This window comes from Schistocerca cancellata, chromosome 11 (genome assembly GCF_023864275.1).
Source record: "Schistocerca cancellata isolate TAMUIC-IGC-003103 chromosome 11, iqSchCanc2.1, whole genome shotgun sequence".
NCBI lineage: Eukaryota > Metazoa > Arthropoda > Insecta > Orthoptera > Acrididae > Schistocerca > Schistocerca cancellata.
In genome coordinates, this window is record NC_064636.1 from 148,703,899 (window position 1) to 148,728,323 (window position 24,425).

The 24,425-nt window shown below is 37.3% G+C and overlaps 1 protein-coding gene across 1 annotated transcript in view; it reads left to right on the forward strand.

The window, feature by feature from the left end:
• The window catches only part of LOC126108377 (histone-lysine N-methyltransferase eggless-like), a 112,698-nt gene that overhangs the window by 67,012 nt on the left and 21,261 nt on the right, over positions 1-24,425 (forward strand). The window lies entirely within an intron of this gene.

Sequence of the window (24,425 nt, forward strand, 5' to 3'; positions counted from 1 at the left end):
GCCATTATATATGCTATTCATAAGTATGGTGTTTTCCTCTATGGATCCAAATTTCATCTTGTTACTGATCACAAACCGCTTGTTCCCTTGTTTCATCCATCAACGTCTCTTCCCGACAAGGCTGCACACCGCCTCCAGCGTTGGGCTCTTTACTTGTCTCATTTCAATTATGAGATTCATTTCGGGCTGATGGCTCAACATGTGAATGCTGATGCACTATCTCGCTTTCCCATGGGTCCTGATCTGGCATTCAATAGGGACGAACTTTTGTGTTTCCACCTGGATGTTGCCAAGCAGCGGGTTGTGGACGGGTTCCCCGTCACCGGGGACCAGCTGGCGGCTGCTACGGGTTCTGACCCTACCCTGTCCCGGGTTTTACGCTGTATTCAAAAGGGTTGGCCAGATCGTCCATCCGCTAAGACCTCTGATCCGTTGCGGAACTACTACGCTTTGCGTTACCGCCTCACAGCTAGGGATGGTTTTATCCTCCTTTCCACCTAAAATGCTTTGCTGCATGTTGTGGTACCTGCATCTTTGCGTGCTTCGGTCTTGCTCCTCCTTCACCAAGGGCACTGGGGTGTCTCTCGCACAAAATCTCTGGTGCGCTGTCATGTGTACTGGCTCGGTATCGACTCTGAAATCGCACACGTGGTCGCTGCTTGTGGCCCTTGTGCGTCACAGGCCACCACCCTGAAGTCATCTTTGTCACCGTGGCCTTCGCATGAGAAGCCCTGGGAGCGTATTCATGCTGACTTCACGGGACCTTTTTTAGTTACTTATTGACTTCTCGTTATTGACACCTACTCTAACTTTCCTTTCATTGTCCGTTGCACGTCGCCTACCACCGCAGCAACCACCAATGCTCTAGCTCGCATTTTCTCTTTGGAAGGCCTTCCCTCTACTCTTGTTACTGATAGTGGTCCGCATTTTGCCTCTTCCAATTTTGCGGATTTTTGTGCCCGTCATGGCGTCATGCATGTCATGGCCCCTCCATCCCATCCACAGTCAAACGGTGAGGCTGAGCGACTGGTCCACACATTTAAGGCTCAGATGAGGAAACTCCTGACTTCTTGTGCTGATCATGTGCTTCTCCAATTTCTGGCTTCTTACCGTTTCACCCCCATGGGCGACCACAGCCCGGCTGAGCTCTTACATGACCGACAGTCCTGCACGCTACTTCATCTTCTGCGGCCTTCCACGTCATGGCCGCGGGAGCCTTCACTTTGCCGGTTCACCACCGACGACCTTGTATGGGTACAGGGATATGTCAGGCGGCCAAAATGGAGTCCTGGCCGCATCTTACAACACCGTGGCCAATGCCTGTATGGAATCCAGATGGACACGGGTGTTGCAGTGCATCATTCGGACCAGCTTTGGCCTCGTGTGCTGGCAACTCCTGTTCCGAATGCCACTACACCACCTTCGGCTCTACCTGACTCAGGATACTGGAATCTCTCATTACTCACAACGCAGTCCTCTCACCATCATATCCGTGCCAGCACAAGAACTGACGCCACCAGGAGACGTGCCCATGCAGGAACCAGATGACCACCATCTGTTGGAGCAACTCTACTCACCTCCTTCTCCTACGGACGCAGACACATCGCCCATGTCTCCTGTTATAACAACCGGACTTGCTGCAATGGGCAGATTGGTGCATGGGGCCCCAGCAGATTCGACCCCCACGTCTCCTGTCATCTCGACTCGTTATCATCGGGGACACTTCCGTCCATACGGGAAGCCTCCTCCTCGAGACTTTACGGCCAGTCAAACAACACCCAAGGATCTTAGCAATCTACAGGCCACCTCCATCGAGACATGTGCAAAAAATTCAAAGGGGGGAAAAGCCATGCAGCAGCAGCGCCACCTAAGCGGCCAGCCAGCTAGCCAGCAGCTGCTAGACTTGGACTCAGTTATGATTTGACTGTTAAAGTGTACACGCATCTTACTCTGTTTACTTGATCTGCGACTTTCATGTATTGCGTCTTCCTTGAAATATATTTGTTCAACTTGAAGTTATAACAACAATATTCCAGTGTTTTCTCTTTAATAGTAACATAAATCATACCATCTAATTATTTATCAAACTCTAGACCACATCATCATCATCGTCATCATCATTTTCAATTTATTCATTAATCCTATAATCCTATTACAACTAGCTGAAATAATTTCTTCATCCCTAATACATTGTTATTAAAATCATGATCATTAGCATCAGAACCATTACCCATGACTTCTACTCACGCATTGTTGATCAAAGTATTTATTCCAAGCTCATCAGAATTACTATCAGCTACCTCTTCTCCCTCCAGTGCTTCATTATCTGACTGACCATGAAATTCATGAATACTTAGGCATCCAGTTCTACCTCATTACTGCAAATATAACTAGTTTTTCTATCATTACACACGTTAATGTTCACTGCTTCCCAAAATTCCATATCAAAATAAAGTTTATTCACCTGGTATCCTCCACTGTTATTCTTTATATATTCTTTATATATGACCCTGCATTCCTTTTCCCATAAATCTTTTTCTGTAGTTATTAGCTTGGTGTTGATTAATATTTGTCCCCCAAACCAACAGGAATGACCCTCAGTTTCCCTGAATGTTCCCCATGTGACCTTGTCTTCTGTCATTATGTGGCCTGTGATTTCCTTTCCATGGTCTGTTTTTATTTTAAGTCTCCAGTACCATTTCTGTTTCTGTCTCCCACAGTTTCCTCAATTATAATGTTGGCTCCATCCCTCATACTGATAATGCCATAGCCACCCTGGAAAATATTTGTGGTTCTCACTCCTCTCTGACATGCTGTCTAATTTATCTGTATACAAATAACAGCTACATTCCTAATAATCAGTAAAATATACGGAAAGAAAATTAGGGCCAAATGCGCAAAAGAAAATGAGTAAATAACATTAATAGAACTGGAAAGAAAGAAGCATAAAAAATTTTATGCTGTGATATATGAAAGATGTTTCTCAATAAATATGTGACATATTTCATAGTAATAATGTGAAAAAGTAGCTTCTGCACAGGCAATACACTGGAACTGAAGATTGTACACAGAACAAATGAATCTAAAAAATACAACCAATCATCAGCATATGAAATTAAACAAATAAATCCTTCAGTAGATTCATCAGTCCCAAAAACCACCTGAGTGCACATACCCTGATTATCTCCAACGAAGTGCACCTATTTGTGTTTATTCATCAAAAATCAAAAGGTCTGTATAAATGAATGTCTTTCAAGGCGTTTTTCACTAAACTCCATCATGCTCACACTTCCCTCTGGATGGTTTGCTTTATTTAAAAATTCTCTTTTAAATTAATTTTACCCATATTTCACAGTTTCAAATGTGACTGTATTCAGTACACTGGAGGTATGAATTAAAAACGCCTTAAGTCACAACTTTTCATGTTATATTAAGTACACAATGCATTTCAGACCCTGTGGGTCCATCATCAGGTGTAATTTGACTTAATACATGTTGTGGGTTGGCAGGAGAACCAACACCGTGTTACTAGAGGAAGCCGAAAGGCACACGTTTTAGCTCACGCAGGCTGGCGTAAGGTCTGGAACAGGACAAGGGAATTAGAATTTAGAAAAACGGACGTAGCTGTTGGAATACTTAACTTTAATCCATTAATGGTGAACGTCACTCTTGACAGTACATTATTCAGTATCAATAGTAACTGGTAATGGCGCCTTGCTAGGTCGTAGCAAATGACATAACTGAAGGCTATACTAGCTATCGTCTCAGCAAATGAGAGCATATTTGTCAGTGAACCATCGCTAACAAACTCGGTTGTCCAACTGGGCGAGTGCTAGGAAGTCTCTCTAGACCTGCCGTGTGGCAGCGCTCGGTCTGCAATCACTGAAAGTGGCGACACGCGGGTCCGACGTGTACTAATGGACCACAGCCGATTTAAAGGCTACCACCTAACAAGTGTGGTGTCTGGTGGTGTCACCAAATTCCTCTCCCGCAAATCGGCAGACGATTGTGGCATAAATCTTCCACCCGCCGTGGGGAGGACCCCATGTTGACGTATGCGACGAGGTGGGTTGCCTAACTATAGGCGAGACTGTGCCACCCGCACCCTGCGTCCTCCCGAGAATGCGACTCTTTCAACTTCAACATCTGTGACTTGAAAGTCCTGACCAATTGTTCAGCGGCACCAGTTGACTGTGGCGAAAATGGCGCGGACATCAGATGTTGAATACCATTGGCCTTGCAGAATGATTGAAATTCTGCGGACATGAATTGTGGGTCATTGTCGGAAACAATAGTCTGTGGAAGACCTTCAATGCAAAAGATAGCAGATAAGCTTGGATGGTGGCAGATGACGTCGTGGAAGACATCCGGACAACAAAAGGAAAATTACTGAATGAATCTACCACAGCGTCTGCTGATTCTGTAAGCGATAAAATTCGGACAGTACATCTGGAGATGGTGGTGAAGCCATTACACATGTAAATCAAGGCAGTATAGTTAAGAACGTGGTATTGCCTCATTGCCAATGTTGTGGGTTGGCAGGAGAGCCAACACCGTGTTACTAGAGGAAGCTGAAAGGCATGCGTTTTAGCTCACGCAGGCTGGCGTGAGGTCTGGAACAGGACAAGGAAATTAGAATTTAGAAAAACGGACGTAGCTGGTGGAATACTTAACTTTAATCCATTAATGGTGAACGTCACTCTTGACGGTACATTATTCAGTATCAATAGTAACTGGTAATGGCGCCTTGCTAGGTCGTAGCAAATGACGTAACTGAAGGCTATGCTAACTAACCTCTCTGCAAATGAGAGCGTATTTTGTCAGTGAACCATCGCTAGCAAAGTCGGTTATACAACTGGGGCGAGTGCTAGGAAGTCTCTCTAGACCTGCCGTGTGGCGGCGCTCAGTCTACAATCACTGATAGTGGCGACACGCGAGTCCGACGTATACCAACGAACTGCAGCCAATTTAAAGGCTACCACCTAGCAAGTGTGGTGTCTGGCGGTGACACCATAATACATGCTTTATTTTTTTCTCTTGAATGAGGTGAAAAGCATGTTCCTGTCACGAAAAGGTTTGATGTTAGGTTATGAATTTTGTAAATCAAACACAGATATTATGTGCAAATTTACACCTGATGATGGACTGACAGGGTCTGAAATGCATCATGTACTTAATAAAACACAAAAAGATGACTGAAATCGTTTTTAATTCATATTTCTTTTAACTGTAGCCTGGTCTGTGACCAGAATTGGTTCAGAAAACTTGTTTCAATTTCACTATAGGACATGGCTGAATTATAGTTTTGGTTTGCCCACAATATTCCTTCCCCATCCAAAAACTTCTTGACAATTTTTATTTTAATCCTGTAAGTCATAACAGAAACAAAATTATTGTCTCCAGGAACATTTTTAGTAGGTACATTGGTCCACATACCCACTGTAAAACTTTTTAAAGCAAAATTGTCTTGTAATTCAACAATTTTCTACCAATGTGATGCACCTTAATTTTGTGTGCATCTACATTTGTAGTTGTAGTTTGTACTTCCAAAAACGTGGTATTAATGACATAAATTTGATTATTTGCTGTACATTTGAAAGTTTCAAGTTTGTCTTTGAGATTCTGTTTCATAGAAGCTATTTCTAATTTCAAGAATTGACTTTCCTGCCTCATAATATTGTGAGCGCTTTTTTGCAGTTTTATCAGCTTTATTTATGAGATTTAATCATACTTCTACAATTTTAGTCTATACTACATCAACAGAGTAATAGAAATGTTTCTGCTCTAGTTCTTTACTGTCTATTTTTTACCACCCCCCTCCCACCACTGTTACGTACAGTGCACATAGTTTTTCACTCTTATTAAATCATGCTTGATGTTTAAGCAATAATCTCTGTCTGCATATTGCCCTTTTTTCCACCATTAAGCTCTCAGATCTGCAAATCTCATCTGAGACAGTCCCCAACAATCAGTCTTTCCTTCTCATCCAGTATGGGAAGTCTCCCCTGGCCCACAGTTCTGGGTGACTTTTAGAAATTTACCCCTTTTCCTAGACCTCTCCAGTCCTTTTCCTTCACCCTTCTTCCTTCCCCTTCAACTCTTCTGTCTGAAGAAGTAGCCACTGGCTCTGAAAGATTGCCAGTTACAATTGTCTATTATGTGTGTGTTCTTCCACCACTTGATGAGTAGATTTTTCTATATATCCAATTAAATAATTTGCTCTAGTTCATAGATGACTTTAAGTTTGTTAAGATCCTCTTTTATCTCTGCATTGTGAGTACCATTATATAAGTGTACACCTTTTAATTCTTTGTTGAAAAGTTCAGTTCTGTTACGTAGTTTACTGTTGAAGACATGTATTGTACAGTGCATCTCGTTACTTAGTTCATTTTTTTAAACTCTTGACTGTTTCTTTATTTCATTGTCTAACTTCCTATTTTTTATTTCTTCTTGCCTTATTCCTGTTGTTTTCTGAATTGAGTGTTCAGAGCATGAATTCTCCCCTAATTTTTAACACTTAGGCATTATCTTCCAACTTTTATTTGACCAACTAAAGCTTGTATTATACTGTAATTCATTTCCTATGCCACTGTTTAATACTGGTGCTTGTTTGTTCATACTGATGTAATAATTGCACACAACCTAATCACTGCACCGCAATACTGTGGAATTGAATTTTTTTTTTAAGTAGTTATCCTTTGTCCTTTGTGACTAAACTTAAGAAGACCTCTTAGAGTGAAGAGTCCATTTTCAGTAGGAGCCAACATACTCCATCATATATAACCATCCTGAGTTGTATTTTCTAATTTACAGAACTATGCCAATGTGTTTTTGACATAAGGATTTAGCAGCTTTTTAAGAATAGTAGTCAATGTAGGTTTTATGTTTACTTGAATTTAACTTAACTTCCACTTCTGTCCAAAGTTTGTGGGTTGTAACTCATCATATTTACTTCACTGCTGATGTAATTGTGTTAGCAGAGAGCATTTTTATCTCAAAAAAATGCTCTAACTACAAAACTGATGCATGCAAAAGCCTTCACTTTGATGTTAGTAAAGTGTAAAATTATACCAGTCTTCACAAAATTTCTGCAGACTTAAAACCTCAAATATACTTGACAATGGTTAACTACTACTGGACTGTCTCTACCAATACATCTTAAATAGCCTGACAATAATTAAAAGTATTATTTTATATGGTTGAAAATTATACAGTTATCAACTTACAGTTAAAAATAGCTGTTTTGCATCACAGACTACAGCACAGTATAGAAAAGTATTGTCATGGTCATAATCTAGAAAATTTAAGATGTTTTCTGTGATAATGTATCATGATGTATGTGCTGGCAAAAGCTGTCACCAGCACACCGGTTGGCAAAGTGAAGTGTGAAGATCAATTAGTAGACACTGGATCAAGTGTGCCTGTTGCAAGAGAGGCCAAAGACGCATCCACAAGCAACACACTGCCAGTGCTGTCTCGCCTGCAAGTATTTAGGCCTCTGCTGCTGACTGGAGGGCCTCACGCACTCACTCACTCAGTGTGACATCTGTCAGTCACTAGCAGAATGGGTTTAGTTCATACCAGGCTACGACACTGCATAGTAACCGGATTAGTGACTATAGCAGGACTAGTTTACCTCAACTAGAACACTGAAATCAATGTCCCAATAACACTTCATCATGACAGTTAATAAACAGATATAAAATAAATTTTCCTGTGGTTTTCATGCACACTTCAGAACTTCTAAAATCAATAAGCAGCCCAGTACTTTTCCCAGTGGTACCATTAAAAAAGAATGGCACCATTACAATAATGATTTTGCATTTGAAAATTAGAAGGATATGCAACTCAGCTCATAAATTCAACTAATGCTGAATGATGTACAATAATACACAAGTTTTTGAACACTGGCAATAAACTGTGTTTGATAGCTTAAACTGAGAATAATATACCACTGTGTAAGATTATAGTTTCTGAAAATGAACAGACATACCTTGGCAGCATGTAGCAACCATTAATATTGTAAGACAAAAGTGATTTCTTGTGAGTGTCTCTGGAGGTTTTCTTCTTACACCCAGCTAAATACGAGAGCTCATTATGCTGTATTTTGCTGTAATTTACTGTCACATATATAATGTAATTTACAGTTATTTTCTGTTGTCTAGACATTGTTGTATGAGCTATTTAATTAATTAGACTTCTGTTCATGTTTATGGAATAAATACAAATTAGTAGATGTATCCTGTAATTGTGGTATTTTTCAGCCATTAAAGACTAATAAAATATTTTGAAGTAAAAGGTCAAGTGTTTCTCATTGCCTGTATGAAGAACCGAGTGAGGTGGCGCAGTGGTTAGCACACTGGACTCACATTCGGGAGGATGACGGTTCAATCCTGTCTCCAGCCATCCTGATTTAGGTTTTCCATGATTTCCCTAAATTATTTCAGGCAAATGCTGGTTTGGTTCCTTTGAAAGGGCATGGCCGATTTCCTTCCCCATCCTTCCCTAATGACCTCGTTGTCAACAGGACATTAAAACACACTAACCTAACCTAACCTAACCTGTATGAAAACAGTCTGTAGGACTTGAGATGTAGCAGAATGTTCATGTTTGTAATGAGACATTTGATATGTGGATACCAGAGACCTCCATCTATCTTAAAATGGAAATTGCACCCTGGCTTATCCAGGTTAGTGGTCAGGAACTGGAGGGAATGTGACATTAAATTCACCTCCCTTAGAGGGTGAGCTGACCATTTGATATGTTAGTGGATGCATCTTGTCTGAGATATGAATGCTCTGCTGTTGGTTATTGTTGCACTGCAGATGAAGAGCTGTAAATCAAGGCAAACAGACCAATATCATTTTGTTGTAGTTAACGTAAAGAAGTGTGTCAGAGACTCTTAAGGTGGATGCAGCATTTTTTACTTAGAGAGTGCAAAAAGAAATTGGCTACTAATTGCTTGCGCTGCTAGTATCAGACATGCATTTCTGGTGCTCAGTATGTTATGGATTCATTGCAAATACCAGATAATATTGAACTAAATGCTTTAGTCAGATATTTGGTGTACAATGTTGTTATGAATGGGAATTATCAGCTGCCGTTCACCATCTATGTACAAAAATTACAATTACAACATAGAGTGCCTCGTGAAATATTTAAAAGCTAAACAATGACAACAAGAAAAGGTTATTGGGTAACAGTGGTTCATTGATCATAATGGCACCAAAATGGAGGGTGACAAAGGGGAGGAAAAATATTACTTCTGTCTTCAAAAATTGATCATTTGAAGATTGCCCTATAATTCCTCCTCTATAGGATTGAACAGATGCTCAATTGACACTTGTAGTGATAAGTAATCACTCATTAGGAGTTCAATTGACATCCACAGTTCTTTGTTAAGCTCTGCAGGGCTGTTCCAAGCAGAAAAGTCAAACATCTTCAACCACTGCAGACTGGTGTGTGTGTGTGTGTGTGTGTGTGTGTGTGTGTGTGTGTGTCTCCGTCCCTAGCAATGAAAGATTGTGTTCTTATTTTCCCTTTTAGGTAGTGACATTTTTCCAAAATTGTTCCACAAGGTAGATTACAGCTTTGAATATTGCTTCTTGAAATCTGTTTGTGCCATAGCCTTATTATTAGGAGGAAAATGCAAATTTTATTTCATGTGGTAAGAGGAGGAAGTCTGAAGAAAAGGATAAATGTTACAAGAGTTCTATTCTTCAAATTGTGGTCTTGTAAAGAGCTTGGTGGACAACACTGGAAACTCCATAAATTTGTTTGTGATCTACATTGTATATGAGGAAAGTAGAGATACAAAACTGAAACAGCAAGTGCTATACGTGATCTTAAACACTGTCTGAGAATCCTCACTCATACACATTAGTTATGTCAGTATTCCACATCGCTATGATCTTGTAAGTTGGTCATGTATTAATACAGAAATAAAAAAGTGCCAACAATCAGTTTGCAAAAATTTACAGACATTTTAAAAACTTGAAATGTGTTTATATAAGCAATATTGGACATAGATTCCACACAAAACATGGAATTCACCTCAATGGCTTGGGGAAAGCAAATCTGGCAAACCTGATAACCAAGGAAATAAAAAACCATCAAATTAAATTCAAAACCAAAATGATAATTGCATCACCATTGCCAGACTCTATAACAAAAGCACTTCAAAAAGAGTTAAAAGCATCAGAACAATCATCAGCACAAGCAAAGCATCTAAAAAAGATATAGTGTTAACAGAAAGTACAGTGGACAGCAATTTGAACAAGAGAACTACAGTTCCTGACCATCCAAATATTTTTTTAGACAAAAACGGGAAGACTCCAAGTTCACAAGAAGGCACACCAGTAGTGGCAGAACCAGCATTTGAAGTGTCAGAAACAGCATCACCATCATCAACAACAATTCTCTAGAGAGAATTTCTGTATTGTGCAAAAAGTGGCAACTAGCACTAAACAAAGAAAAGTACGAGGTCATCCACATGGCTACTAAAAGAAATCCAATAAATTTGGGTTTACGATAAATCACACAAATCTTAGGGCTGTCAATTTGACTAAATACCTAGGAATTACCATTACAAGCAACTTAATTTGGAAAGACACACAGATAATATTGTGAAGAAGGTGAAACAACTTTGCTGACAGAACATTTAGAAGATGCAACAAACCCACTAAAGAGAGAGACTACATCACACTTGTCCGTCCTCTGCTGGAACATTGCTGCACAGTATGGGATCCTTACTAGGTAGGATAGACAGAGGACATAGAAAAAGTGCAAAGGAGGGCAGTTCGTTCTGTGTTATCACGCAATAGGGGTGAGAGTGCCACTGATATGATACGTGAGTTGGGATGGCAGTCACTGAAACAAAGGTGGTTTTCTTTGCGGCGAGATCTATTTACGAAATTTCAATCACCAACTTCCTCTTCTGAGTGCATAAATATTTTGTTGACACCTACCTATGTAGGGAGAAATGATCATCGCAATAAAATTAGAGAAACCACAGCTCAAACGGAAAGATTTGTGTGTTCCTTTTTCCCCACGTGCCATTCGAGAGTGGAATGATAGAGAAGTAGTATGAAAATGGTTCGATGAACCCTCTGCCAGGCACTTAAGTGTGAATTGCAGAGTAACCATATAGATGTAGATGTAGAACAACTGAAATGGCAGTATTCGGTACATTATCAGCAGCACCAATAGCAACAAACAACTCTCCACAGTACGACTTGAGAGGTGCAGGAAACCTGTCCTCGAGGATTTTTGGTATCTCACCAGGATACAGGAATGAATATGACAGCACAGAATGTAAATAAAACTGTAACCAGTTCTCATCCTAGTCACCTGCAGATTTTAAGCCTAAATAGTCAGTGCCTGAGAAATAAATCACTAGTACTTGAGGTAGCAATGAATTGTGCAAACATTGATTGCATGTGCACCATGGAGCATTGGTGCAGAAGTTTTGAACTAAGTAGCATTAATATTTATCCATATAAGTTGGCAAGTCAGTATTGTAGATAAAATGCCAAAAACAGAGGTGTATGTATCCTTACTAAATCAAGTATCAGGTACAAAAGAAAGTGTGAAGCTGAATAATTGAGAGTGGAAAATCATTTTGAAGCAGCAGCTGTACAGTTGTATGAAATACAGGGAAAAGTTGTAGTCATAGCAATATACTGACCATCTACTGGGGATACAGACATATTCATCAATCAATTAGAAACATTGCTTAACATTCTTTTTACTGAAAGAGCCATTATACTTGTCTGTGGGGATTTCAGCATAAATCTTATAAATGAAAGTAAGTTAAAAAATCAATTCCTAAATCTATTATGTAGTTTCAATCTGTTTCTGCACATACACGAACCCACAAGAATAATGTATAATACAAAAAGTCTCATAGACAATACATTTTCAAATTTACGATCTACAGAACTAGAAGTAACAAATGCTGATTTGGCATTATCAGACCATAATGCTCTTTCCTCAAAATTCCTTCAATGCCACTGCAAGAAAAGTAAGTGTACTTCAAGTATAAAAGAAAATTTTCCACTGAAAACTGTATAGAATTAACAAATACCCTAACTAGATAGTCCTGGGCCGAAGTACTGTCCCTAACAAATACGAATGATACATATAACACTTTTTCTTCAGTTTTCATGGGATATTTCGAAATGTGCTTTCCAAAGAAGCTGACAAGAATCACACCACAATACAAAGCCAAGTTCTTGCATCGCAGCTGGCATCAAAACTTCTTGTGGAACTGTAAAGAGATTAATTCAAAATTAAAGACATATTTGATTCCACAGTTCATAGAATATGTTAAGAATTACAAGAGGGTATATCAAAAAGTAATTTCCAAGGCAAAATTTTTGAGTAATCACAACTTAATAAGACAGTCTGACAACAAATCAAAAGCCATATGGGCTGTTGTGAAGACTGAAACAGGAAAGAGATGCGAAGACCAGGATATCAATCTCAAAAACACAGAAAATGTCAATATTAAAAAACAAAATTTGCCACATTACATCAACAATTATTTCATAAATGCAACGATGTCATTAATCTCAAAATTTACAAACCAAGAAAAACCTGAATTTCCAAAAGCTGCTTGTAGCATCAGGATAGATCCAGCAGACGAACATGAAGTGTTCAAAGTAATAAAAAGCCTAAAACCTAAAATATTAGCAGGAGTGGATGACGTGCTGGCTTATGTCATAACAGTGACAGCTGCACAAATTGCAAGGCCCTTGGCATACTTAGCCAACTTATCATTTAGTGAAGGAGTGGTTCTGGAAAGGATGAAAATGTCAAAAGCGAAGCCATTCTTCAAAATCAGGAACAAGCATAAGGTAGGAAACTATTGGCCTGTATCCCACCTTCCAGCATTTTCCAAAACAATAGAAAAATTAATGATGGACAGTTTCAGCAAATATCTAAATTACTGTAAGTTACTAAATAGAAATCAGTATGGCTTTCAGGGTGGTAAAAATACAGAGACAGCACTAATGTGCTACACTGAACAAATACCGTATTTACTCGAATCTAAGCCGCACTTTTTTTCCGGTTTTTGTAATCCAAAAAACCGCCTGCGGCTTAGAATCGAGTGCAAAGCAAGCGGAAGTTCTGAAAAATGTTGATAGGTGCCGCCACAACTAACTTCTGCCGTCGAATATATGTAGCGCTACACAGGCATGCTTTGTAGGCACAAAGACAAATACTGGCGCCAAAACCTCTGCGTCAGTAAATAAAATAAAATTGGATGACGAGCTTTTTTTCTCCGCCAGAGTTTCGACCACTGCTTTTTCATACATAATCCAACGAAGTAAATACAAATTCCGTATTGTTCATCTTTGAATTTCAATGTACTACGAAAATCCGACTCGTAATACTGGGATTTTTGTCAATATGGCCAACTCTACGTTCCGAATTTTTTCCTACCTGTGAGAAGAGATGGTTGCTAATAGGAACCTGATGAAATGTGAATCACATACAGTATTCTCTTCACCATAAGAATAATATGAATATAAACATTTTGCCATGTATTCTTTCGTGTTTGCTTCTATCTCATTTACATCCTGTCTGCCAAATAAACTATGAAACTAGAGTGAGACAACAGCAAACGCGGAAGAATATACGTATCGTGTCATGTTTATATTCGTATTACTCTTATGCCTAATAGTGATACAGTCAGAAATGAAGCACGGCAACTGACTAGATTTTTAAATCTAAGATGACTAATTTCTGTGCAGAATTTGATGTACTAAAGAAGCGGCCACCAAGATTTTCAAACGGAGAAAAATTTTCGCCAAACTCTCGTTCAGAACATGTTCTATCATACGCAGTCTATTATTTGGTTCTTGTTGATCATTATCAAAGAAAGCGGCAGTGTAAGTAACAACAAATAGCAGTCTCTTGCCATTGTTTCGCTAATGAGACGATTCCTCTCTTTTTTAAATTATAGGCGGCGGTAGCGCGCACAAAAAGCAAGCCATGCCGCGAGCAGCAACAGGCCGTAAACACGCACTATCAGAATGTGACAACAATGCATGACACAGTATAGTAATGCATTTTCAGCTTTGAGTGACTGACTTAAACACCTATAACATAGAAAACAGCACTTATCAGATCAAAGCAAAATAAGCAATCGATTCAAACCAGACGAAGCACGTGAAAAAGGAAGGGTATCCGTATAAATACGGACGGAGCGCCTGACGCATAGCAATGGCTACCTGGTAAAGCTTAAATGCTAAGCTTTCGACTCGAACCAAACTACTGTAGCTGTATCGTCATTCATTCGACCTAAATTGTGTCTCATATTACAATGGACCAACTTCGTTTCGATTTGGAGGTGCGGCCTAAAACTTCTCTCCCCCCTTGAATTTCGAGTCTCAAATTTCAGGTGCGGCTTAGATTTGGGAATTTTTTTTTCCTTTATTTTGAGTCTCATTTTTCAGGTGCGGCTTAGATTCGAGTGCGGCTTAGATTCGAGTAAATACGGTAGTCAAAAATCTAGAAAAAGACAATTGTGTAGTAGGATTAAATTTAGATCTCTCCAAAGCATTTGACACTGTAAATCGTGGCATTCTTTTAGAAAAAAACTGGAAGCATTAGGTATTCATGGGACAGGGAAAAAGTGGTTTGAATCATACCTACAAAACTGAACATAGATTGTAGGACTCCACCAACCACAAAATAAATTTAATATCAGATCCGAAAAAAGTGGAAATAGGAGTGCCACAAGGCAGTATTCTAGCTACCTTATTGTTCCTTGTCTACATAAATGAAATTTGCACCTCAGATGGAGCAGCAAAGGCCATACTATTCACAGATGACACTAGTGTGATAACAGGTGCACCAAAGTAATTGCTGCAAATAACTACTGATTAAGTCGTAGAGAATGCCCACACTTGGGTCAATGCAATCCGATTGACATTAAATACAAATAAAGCAAATTATATGCAGTTTGAGAAAATATGTCAAAATGTAAATCTTGATCTGTTGTTGGTTGACAAGGCCATTGAGAGAATGGTATAAACGAAATTTCTGAGGATTGATGTAGATGAAAACCTCAATTTTAATGACCATATAATGAAATTTGTGCAGAAACTTAACTCGGCCTGTTTTGATCTTAGAATTATTACAAATGTTTCTACTGCAGAGGGTGCCAGGATGGCATATTTTGGCTATTTTCAGTCTCTTGCAGCATACGGAATAATATTTTGGGGTTCCACCACTTGCCGTCTAAAACAAATCTTTCTGTTACAAAGGATGACTATCCAAATAACAACACACAGTCATCCACAGAGACAATGCAAACCCGTATTCAACAAGTTAAAGTTCTAACAATACATTCCTTATACATATATACAAATGCGTTTCATATGTTAGGGCCAACCTTGCAGATTTTCAGACAAATGCTAACTTGCATAACTACAATACCCGAAATAGCACAGCACTCCATACTCAGCAAACAAATTTAAAAAAACCACACACACACAGGTGTGTGAGCCCCATTGGTACAAAACTCTACAACATACTGCCAGCTAACACCAGAAAGTTAAAAGATTAAAACAGATTTAAATAGGATTTAAAGAATTTCTACTTGAAGAATGATTTCACTCGGTAAATGACTATTTAGGCCAATAACTAATTGTGATAATGTTTGTATTAAGGCAAAACTGAAAATACTGTCTTTCATCCCCTAAAGTTTCTGTTAATTTTGTATATCTGATGGACAGCTGTTGAGTGTGATAAAATCTAGTTTATGGAAGATGAAAGTAAAGCCTTACAGCAAACAGACTGTTGTATTACTGTGTCTTGTATGACCAAGTATTATTCATTGAACATTTTTTTGAACTATTTTGTATATGTTATCTTTGGACTATTTAATGTAAAAGTTGGATGTTCATTTTCCATAAATTGTTTCCCATAAATTTACGTGTACTTTTGGACAACATCCATACAATATTTATTGTCTATGGATGGATAAATAAATAAATAAAAAATTAAAAAATAAATAAATACTGTTGTAAAAGGCAAACAAATGTTCAACAATAATGTACTGGTTATAGGGAGTGACATATGATCCCAAACATAATTTGTTTCACTATTAGTGGTGAATCACAACTATTAAATATCTAGTGAGTATGCTCCCATAGTGATTTATAGTTTAAAGATCTCACAAAACTTATTTAATTGGTAGACACTAAAGTGACTGAAAGAATTGTAAGAGACTATAATTCATCTGTGGTGTGATTGCTTACTACCGTATTTACTCGAATCTAAGCCGCACTTTTTTTCCGGTTTTCGTAATCCAAAAAACCACCTGCGGCTTAGAATCGAGTACAAAGCAAGCGGAAGTTATGAAAAATGTTGGTACGTGCCGCCACAACTAACTTCTGCCGTCGAATATATGTAGCGCGACACAGGCATGCTTTGTAGGCACAAAGATAAATACTGGCGCCAAAACCTCTGCGTCAGTAAATAAATTAAAAAAAAAGTGGAAGATGAGTTTTTTTTCTCTGCCGCGAGTTTCGACCACTGCATTTTCATACATTATCCAACGAAGTAAATACAAATTCCGTATTGTTCATCTTCGAATGTAGCACAATTTCAGTGTACTACGAAAATCTGACTGGCAAGACTTTGGGATGTTTGTCAATATGGCCAACTCCACATTCTGAATTTTTTCCTATCTGTGAGAAGAGATGGTTGCTAATAGGAACCTGATGAAATTTGAATCACATACAGTATTCTCTTCACCATAAGAATAATACGAATATAAACATTTTGCCATGTATTCTTTCGTGTTTGCTGCTATCTCATTTAAATCCTGTCTGCCTAATAAACTACGAAACTAGAGTGAGACAACAGCAAACGCGGAAGAATATACGTATCGTGTCATGTTTATATTCATATTATTCTTATGCCTAATAATGATACAGTCTGAAATGAAGCACAGCAAGTTACTAGATTTTTAAATGTAAGATGACTGTAATTTCTGTGCAGAATTTGATGTAATAAAGAAGTGGCCGCAAAGATTTTCAAACGGAGAAAAATTTTCGCCTAACTCTCGTTCAGACCATGTTCTATCATACGCAGCCTATTATTTGGTTCTTGTTGATCATTATCAAAGAAAGCAGCAGTGTAAGTAACAACAAATAGCAGTCTCTTGCCATTGTTTCACTAATGAGATGATTCCTCTCTTTTTTTGTTTTAATTGTACGCGGCGGTAGCGCGCACAAAAGCAAGCCATGCCGCGAGCCGCGACAGGCCGTAAACACGCACTATCAGAATGCGACAAACAATGCATGACACAGTGCAGTAATGCATTTTCAGCTTAAGAGTGATGCAAACACCTATAACAAAGAAAACGGCACTTATCAGATCAAAGCAAAATAGGCAATCGATTCAAACCAGACGAAGCACGTGAAAAAGGAAGGGTACCCGTATAAATACGGACGGAGCGCCTGACGCATAGCAATGGCTACGTGGTAAAGCTTAACTGCTAAGCTTACGACTCGAACCAAACTACTGTAGCTGTATTGTCATTCATTCGACCTAAATTGTGTCTCATATTACAATGGACCAACTTTGTTTCGATTTGGAGGTGTGGCCTAAAACTTTTCTCTCCCCTTGAATTTCGAGTCTCAAATTTCAGGTGCGGCTTAGATTCGGGAAATTTTTTTTTTTCCTTGATTTCGAGTCTCATTTTTCAGGTGCAGGTTAGATTCGAGTGCGGCTTAGATTCGAGTAAATACGGTAAGTCCTTGCCCAGTTGATACATGATTATTGCTCATAAATCTCAGACCCTTATCAGATAGTGTTACTAGAAAAAATTTGATGAAGATCTACACATTTTCATCAAGAATTTATTTATCCAATGCTAAAGTATTGCAGAGATACTTGACAACTCCTGACACACATACCTGGATAGAGACATTTTACATCACAGAGTCTTCTCGTAAAATTCTGAAAATTGAAGTTTCAAAAAGTGTTAAACATACTACTTTCTCCCATATATCTCACTGAACAACCATCATGTTATAACAATTTATAGCCTCAAATTAACCAAAATATGCCAATTTGTAGTTGACACAAGGAATTAGCAGCTTTTTAAAGTAATAGTCAACATAAGTTTTGGATTTACTTGAATTTAACTTAACTTTTAGTTTAGTCCATTTATGTTGTGAGGTAACTCATTGTTCATACTCTGCCATAGATGTAACTTTCATAGCTGAGAATGTTTTCTGCATATCGGAACATGAAGGTATAACTCTAACTACAAATTCGTGTATGCAAGGCATCCAGTTTGATGTCCAATATATTGATAAAAACCAAAATTACACCATCTTCACAAACATTGTAAGGACTTAAAAAATCAAAACTGAACATGGCAAAGACTGAACTAATAATGTATGGTTCTACAAAGACTGCATTTGTGTGCTCACTGTCACTTTTTCTTAATAGACACACAATAATCATAAGTATTATTTTACGTTATTGAAATGACAAAATGATTAATTTATAATTTAAAGTTTTAGTTCTGTGTCAAATATTACAGCTCATTAATGGTAATCCATTTTCAAAATCATCGTCCAGGATATACTACAATTTGTACGTGAAAAGTATTGCAATTTATTTCTTAGCAGTGTTTCTGTCTAATATTTTAGTTACAGAAAAATTATCAGTTGACCTGAAAGTCCAAGTATTAAGTGTTGTTGCACTCTGCCCTGTTAAAGTGGTAAAATTAAACAAACAAAGTAGGATGGGTTAAGGTGGGGCTGGTGAGGAGGAAGGGGGGGTGGGGGCAGGAATGACAAGAAAGTATAATACACATGCAGTCACATACTGTAAGGTGGTTTATCTGGTGTAAAAGCTGTGGCAGATATGAGCAGCTGCTATGGGTACCAACTGTCTCATTAAAATGTTGAAGGTAAAGTTACAACAATTGCCACCAGAAATACTACAAATTGGATGTGGGATATTAGTTGACCCATGTGAATAGTTCACACTATTATTGTGATGAGTCACTGATAGATAGTATAGTAATTGAGAAATAAGTGAATGCAAGTATTTATTGTTAAAAGTATTATATTCTGAATAGTAGTAACAATTGTTTGTCTCTTGTAAAAAAAATCTGTATAGTCTTTGCCGCATTAATTTTATTGTTCAAAACTTGTTTATTTTAGGAAACTTCTTTGAAAACTAGCAATTATAATATGATCATGTTATCCTTTTTGGCTGAATGTGTCTTTAGCACAAACATAAATGTTACTGAATGTGTGGATTCATTAATAAACCACATATAACTGTCTAGGTGAAGAAACATGTTCTGATAAATACAATCCTGCTGTTTGAAGCATCTGACCTTGTACTTCATTAATGGTCACTCCTGAAGGCAAATATCATTGGGAAATGTAACTAAAGAAACTGACGATACCTTCGATATATATTTTTAAATGCCTTGAAGTGATCAGTAAAAATAACTGTGATCTCCAAACCAACTCAAGCTACCATGATCACAATACAAGGCAATATAAAGACTTCCACATTCCCTATGTAGCAAAAACTAGAAGTCAGAAACATGTTAGCCACTTAGGAGTAAAGCTTTTAAATGCACTTCCACCTCAAATTAAAGAATTGAAAGGCAAAAACAATTTCAAGCATGAAGTAAAAAAATACTTGATGAAAAAATGCTACTACAGTGTAAATGACTACCTGTCTCAGACTGTGGATTGAAACCTGTACTTTTTTTAAAAAAAATTCAAACTAATTTAATTACATTTCCAACTTCGTAATTATGGTACTTATGAAAAATCTGTTAAATATCTGTAATACGTCTTGTGTATAAGGCGTAGTTCATGATCTATAATTGTTTATCATGAGCACGTACTTTTGTTTTTGTGTAATAAGTTCTTGTACACTACTTATGTATGTAATTTGTTTTGCTGTTTGTATATGTTTGTCCATTTATTATGCGTATGTGTTGTTATGTGTTACATGTAATCAAATGACAAATCCTATCACATGTGTGATCTATGGGATGCTAAATAAATAAATGAATAAATATTTGGAAGCACATGGTTGGATCAGAAAGTGTGAAGCTAATGCATGACATGATCACAGTTTTATTGGAGTCAATGAATTTAGCAGTGATGACATACTCACCTAAGAAGTTACCTAATCCTGCATAATTAATTAATCCCTGATTAGCATCAATATTTCTAATTAACATTCTAATATCATTTTTTTGTAAAGACATTAGATGAGGTGGTAAACTGAATGGATCTATAGAGTTCAAGAATTGTATTGCATGCAACTGAATGTTGTTTATTTCTTCAACTTGGACAGAATCATAACTGAGGTAGGCCTTTGCCTCTCCAGCTAGCAAATTGGAAATGATATATCCTTTATGAACTATTGTACAGTCAACATTTTGTGGATATATAATCGCTGTTAGATACAACTGCAAAACATTTTCTTCATTGATTTCTGTAGGATTGAATGGTGGTGGTAATAAAAATGTCTTTTAGTTGGAATAATATTTCACCTGAGCTGCTACAGGAATCTAGAGGAGAATTAGTGAATTCTCTGACACATCTAATAAGTATCTCTCTCTGTCATGAAGAATTCTGTGATCTTTTGAAAATCACTGAAATCCTACCAGTGTATAAAAAGGGAGTAAAAACTAACATGAAGAAATATAGGCCAATCTCAGTAACTTCAGAGCATGGAAAATTATTAGAGAAAGTAATATTAAATCAACTTCAGGCATATTTCATCAAACACAATCTATTTAACAATCTACAATATGGTTTTAGGAAAGGAAGATCTACTGTGTTTCAGCAGTAGCAATTTTTATGCATCAAATATTAAACAAACTAGATGAAGGAGATGGAGGTAACAGGCCCTTCCTGGAAATAAGTGAATGATTTGTTACTGATAACCATACAACTTTATTGCATAAATTAGAAGCATATGAGTTATGAGGGGTAGCCTTATAACTACTAACCTCCTATTTGAAAGACAGGAAACGGTGTGTCACACTAACTTATGAAAGGAATGAACAGTTGGTAACGACCAAATCAACCCACAATATACTTCAGTGCAATGTCTTGTGCCCCAAGGAAGAGTATTCAGGGCTTTTCTGTTTCCTGTGTACATTATCTATGTAATTAAACCCCAAAACTGCAAGGTTCTAAGCTATGCTGATGATGTATCATTTGTCAGCTGTGACCATGATAAACTACTATGAACCATAATGAAATCAATTGTAATATTCTGTCCAGTTGTCTTACTGCAGATGAGTTACTCATAACTAAAGAGAAGACAGTGACAATGCAATTTGTGCTTAACTGTAATCAGAACATAAATAGTTTAGACCTGCATTGTTCCTTAGCTACACAAACAAACACAATTTTTTGCATATAGTTGTTGATGAACACCTGTCATGGAAAGAACACAGAGAGCACATTTGTAAGAAAATCAGTACAAATGTGTATCTACTGAACGGGCCTCAGCCTTCCTGGACCAATATAGCATGAGACAAATATACTTCGGAGTGATACATCCACATCTTCAGTATGCTATTTAGATATGGGATGGAGCACCAGTTGTCTATACAGACAGGCTCTTCAGACTACAAACAAAAGACAGTAAGAGTGGTAGCTATGGTAAACAGAGGTGAGCATTGTAGAGAAATCTTGAGAAAATATACTGTACTAACCATCTACTCTATGTACATCGTGCAGGCAATAATATTTGTAAAACAAAATCCAGAATATGATGTAACAAGCAGTAATGTACATAGGTACAATACACTGGGAAGGGAAAACTTTCAGAGAATTCCAAATAAAAAACAAAGGCAGCAGACCATAATACATATAAAATAGGAACCATCTTTTATAACAGACTTCCATTTGACCTCAAGAGAACTACTTTAAAGGCTTTAAAGAATAAAGTTAAGCATTTATTAATAGAGGAAAGCTGTTATTCACTAGCAGATATTAAGTTTTAATATCCCTTTGTGAACCAGAGTATGTAGCATAAGTTTGTTTTTGCAACAAAAAACAATAATTTCTCACCTTCACAATTCATACACGCACACTTATGTATGTTAACTAAACCATTGTATAGGTGAAGTAAAATATATGACAATGTTCAAAAACTGATTGCTTATGAATTCTGATTACTTCATTGAAGTAATCTGTTTGATTTTCTAAATCACCATTATCAAATTTAAGTAACCACTCAGTGAAAATAGGTCCAACATTTGCCCTCATATTTTGTGTCGACTTGTGAATTTTGACATGAGGCCATAAGAGTGATTGATTAACTGTAGTTTCAACTATGGTTCTCTGTATGCATGTCTAGTAATGGGTAATATTTGACAGAAATCTCCATAATACAGAATTATTTTGCATCCATAAGGGACAATAATATTCACAATGTCCCTTGAAAGTTGATCAGCAACACTTAGCATGTCTTTGGGAACCCCTGAGGCTTTGTCCCAAATGATGAGATCAGAATCACAGAGAAGTTGTGCATCCTTGCTGTTAGTGCAGATGTATGAAACTGATGTGTTCAAGATGGGAACAGGTAACCTGAAAACTGAAGGTATGTGTCCCTCTAGTTGCATACTGATAGCAGTACCTGCCCATGCAACAGTTAAAACAATCTCATTTTCACCTCTTACAATGTGATACAGAGATTCCATCTTGGATTTTCCGTTGTCTAACACAAAGTTCTGTAAATAAATGTTTTACCAGAACCTCCTGCTCTGTCAATGAAGTAGCAATTGAGAATGTTATTTCTTACTTCGTTGCCTGATGCCTTCTGTTCTTTGTTTAGCTTCTCATAAGTTGCCTTGCTGTTTTGTTATGAGAAGTATAATTTTGTGTTGCAAATGCTATAATGATGAATTAAAAGTAAAATAAATTAAATTACTAAAGTAAATAGTACTTATCTGAGATGATGTGATTCAGTTCATTCTTGCAGTACACAGTGTTTGATTAAGGAAATAAACAGCTCCAACTGCTGTTATGTACTATAGTAAAATTATTTTGTCAATATATGGCATGTATGACTGAAATAGTGTGATAAACACACTTGGTAAGGAATCTAAACAACTGCAACAGCTGTTGTGCGTGCTAATTAAATAGATTTTCAATAAATGGCACCTTGTATATATTTATAAAAATGTTTTCAAAGTAAAGTTTTTTACAATGATAACAATAACTTTAAACTATTTGCGTATTTTTGTTCATTAGTGGTGAACAAAATCTTGAAAATGGTATCTCAGCCATTAATTTTGCTTACGTAATATGTGACATATTGTGTACAAAAGAAACAACATTGATAAATGATATAAGTATATGATTATGGAAAATTGCAATAATACTTGATATCTATTTCTGTGTTACCTTTATTTCTGCTGATGGTGTCCCATCTGTTTGACTGATGATTTTTATTGTAGGCTTCAAGGAACTTACTTTCAAGTGGTATTTTAAGTATTTTAGGTAATCAAAAGTTTCATAAAAGTGTGAAGATATCATTATTTTGCTTGAACACAGATATATTCATAACACATGAGTATACGTCCATTCATCACCATTATCACAACCACCCATATCGCATCTGTAATACCTGTTATTGTGTAAACAGCCTAATTGATTCATTTAGTATTCATTTGGCATTACCAGGTAATATGAAAGTCTGGCGGTGGTGGTGGTGGTGGTGGTGGTGGTGGTGGTGGTAGTAGTAGACATCTGTACATCCCTTTTACAAGACTATTGCAGATGTCTTGGTATTATAATTTAAGAAGAACACAAATAAAGAAATTCTTATTTGCAGACTTTTACAGACTTATCAGGTGTAGTATGACAGGGATGGAATAGGTATTTCACCATGGCCTTATGGTAGGAACCATCTCCATCATTTGCTTAAATAATTTGGGAAAACAATGGAAGATCTAAATCAGGATGGTTGGATGATGACCTCTACCCTCTTGAATATAAGACCACTCTGTTTAAAACAGTATTACCTCATTTGGTTTATACCTAGCATACAGTACTGGTCTGCAAATAAGTTACTTAATAATGAAGAAGGCTAATGCAATACTGTCCATAAACATTTTCCATTTATTTCTCATTCGTGCTAACTACAGACACACGTTGTCTCATAATACTACAAACACTATCAGCTGACCATTTTGTGCATTCCAATTCCTCATTTGCTAGCTAAAAAAACTGAATTAGTATCCCTCTATAATGAGTGACATATTGAGCTCAGAGAGAGGATAATGTGTTAGTATTATTCATGGCATAGCTTTGGGAGTAAGTTTTTCCAGAAAAGAAAAGAAGAAAGAAGAAATATAGGAGGAAAGTGTTATGTGGAATGTTTGATTATTTATTCTC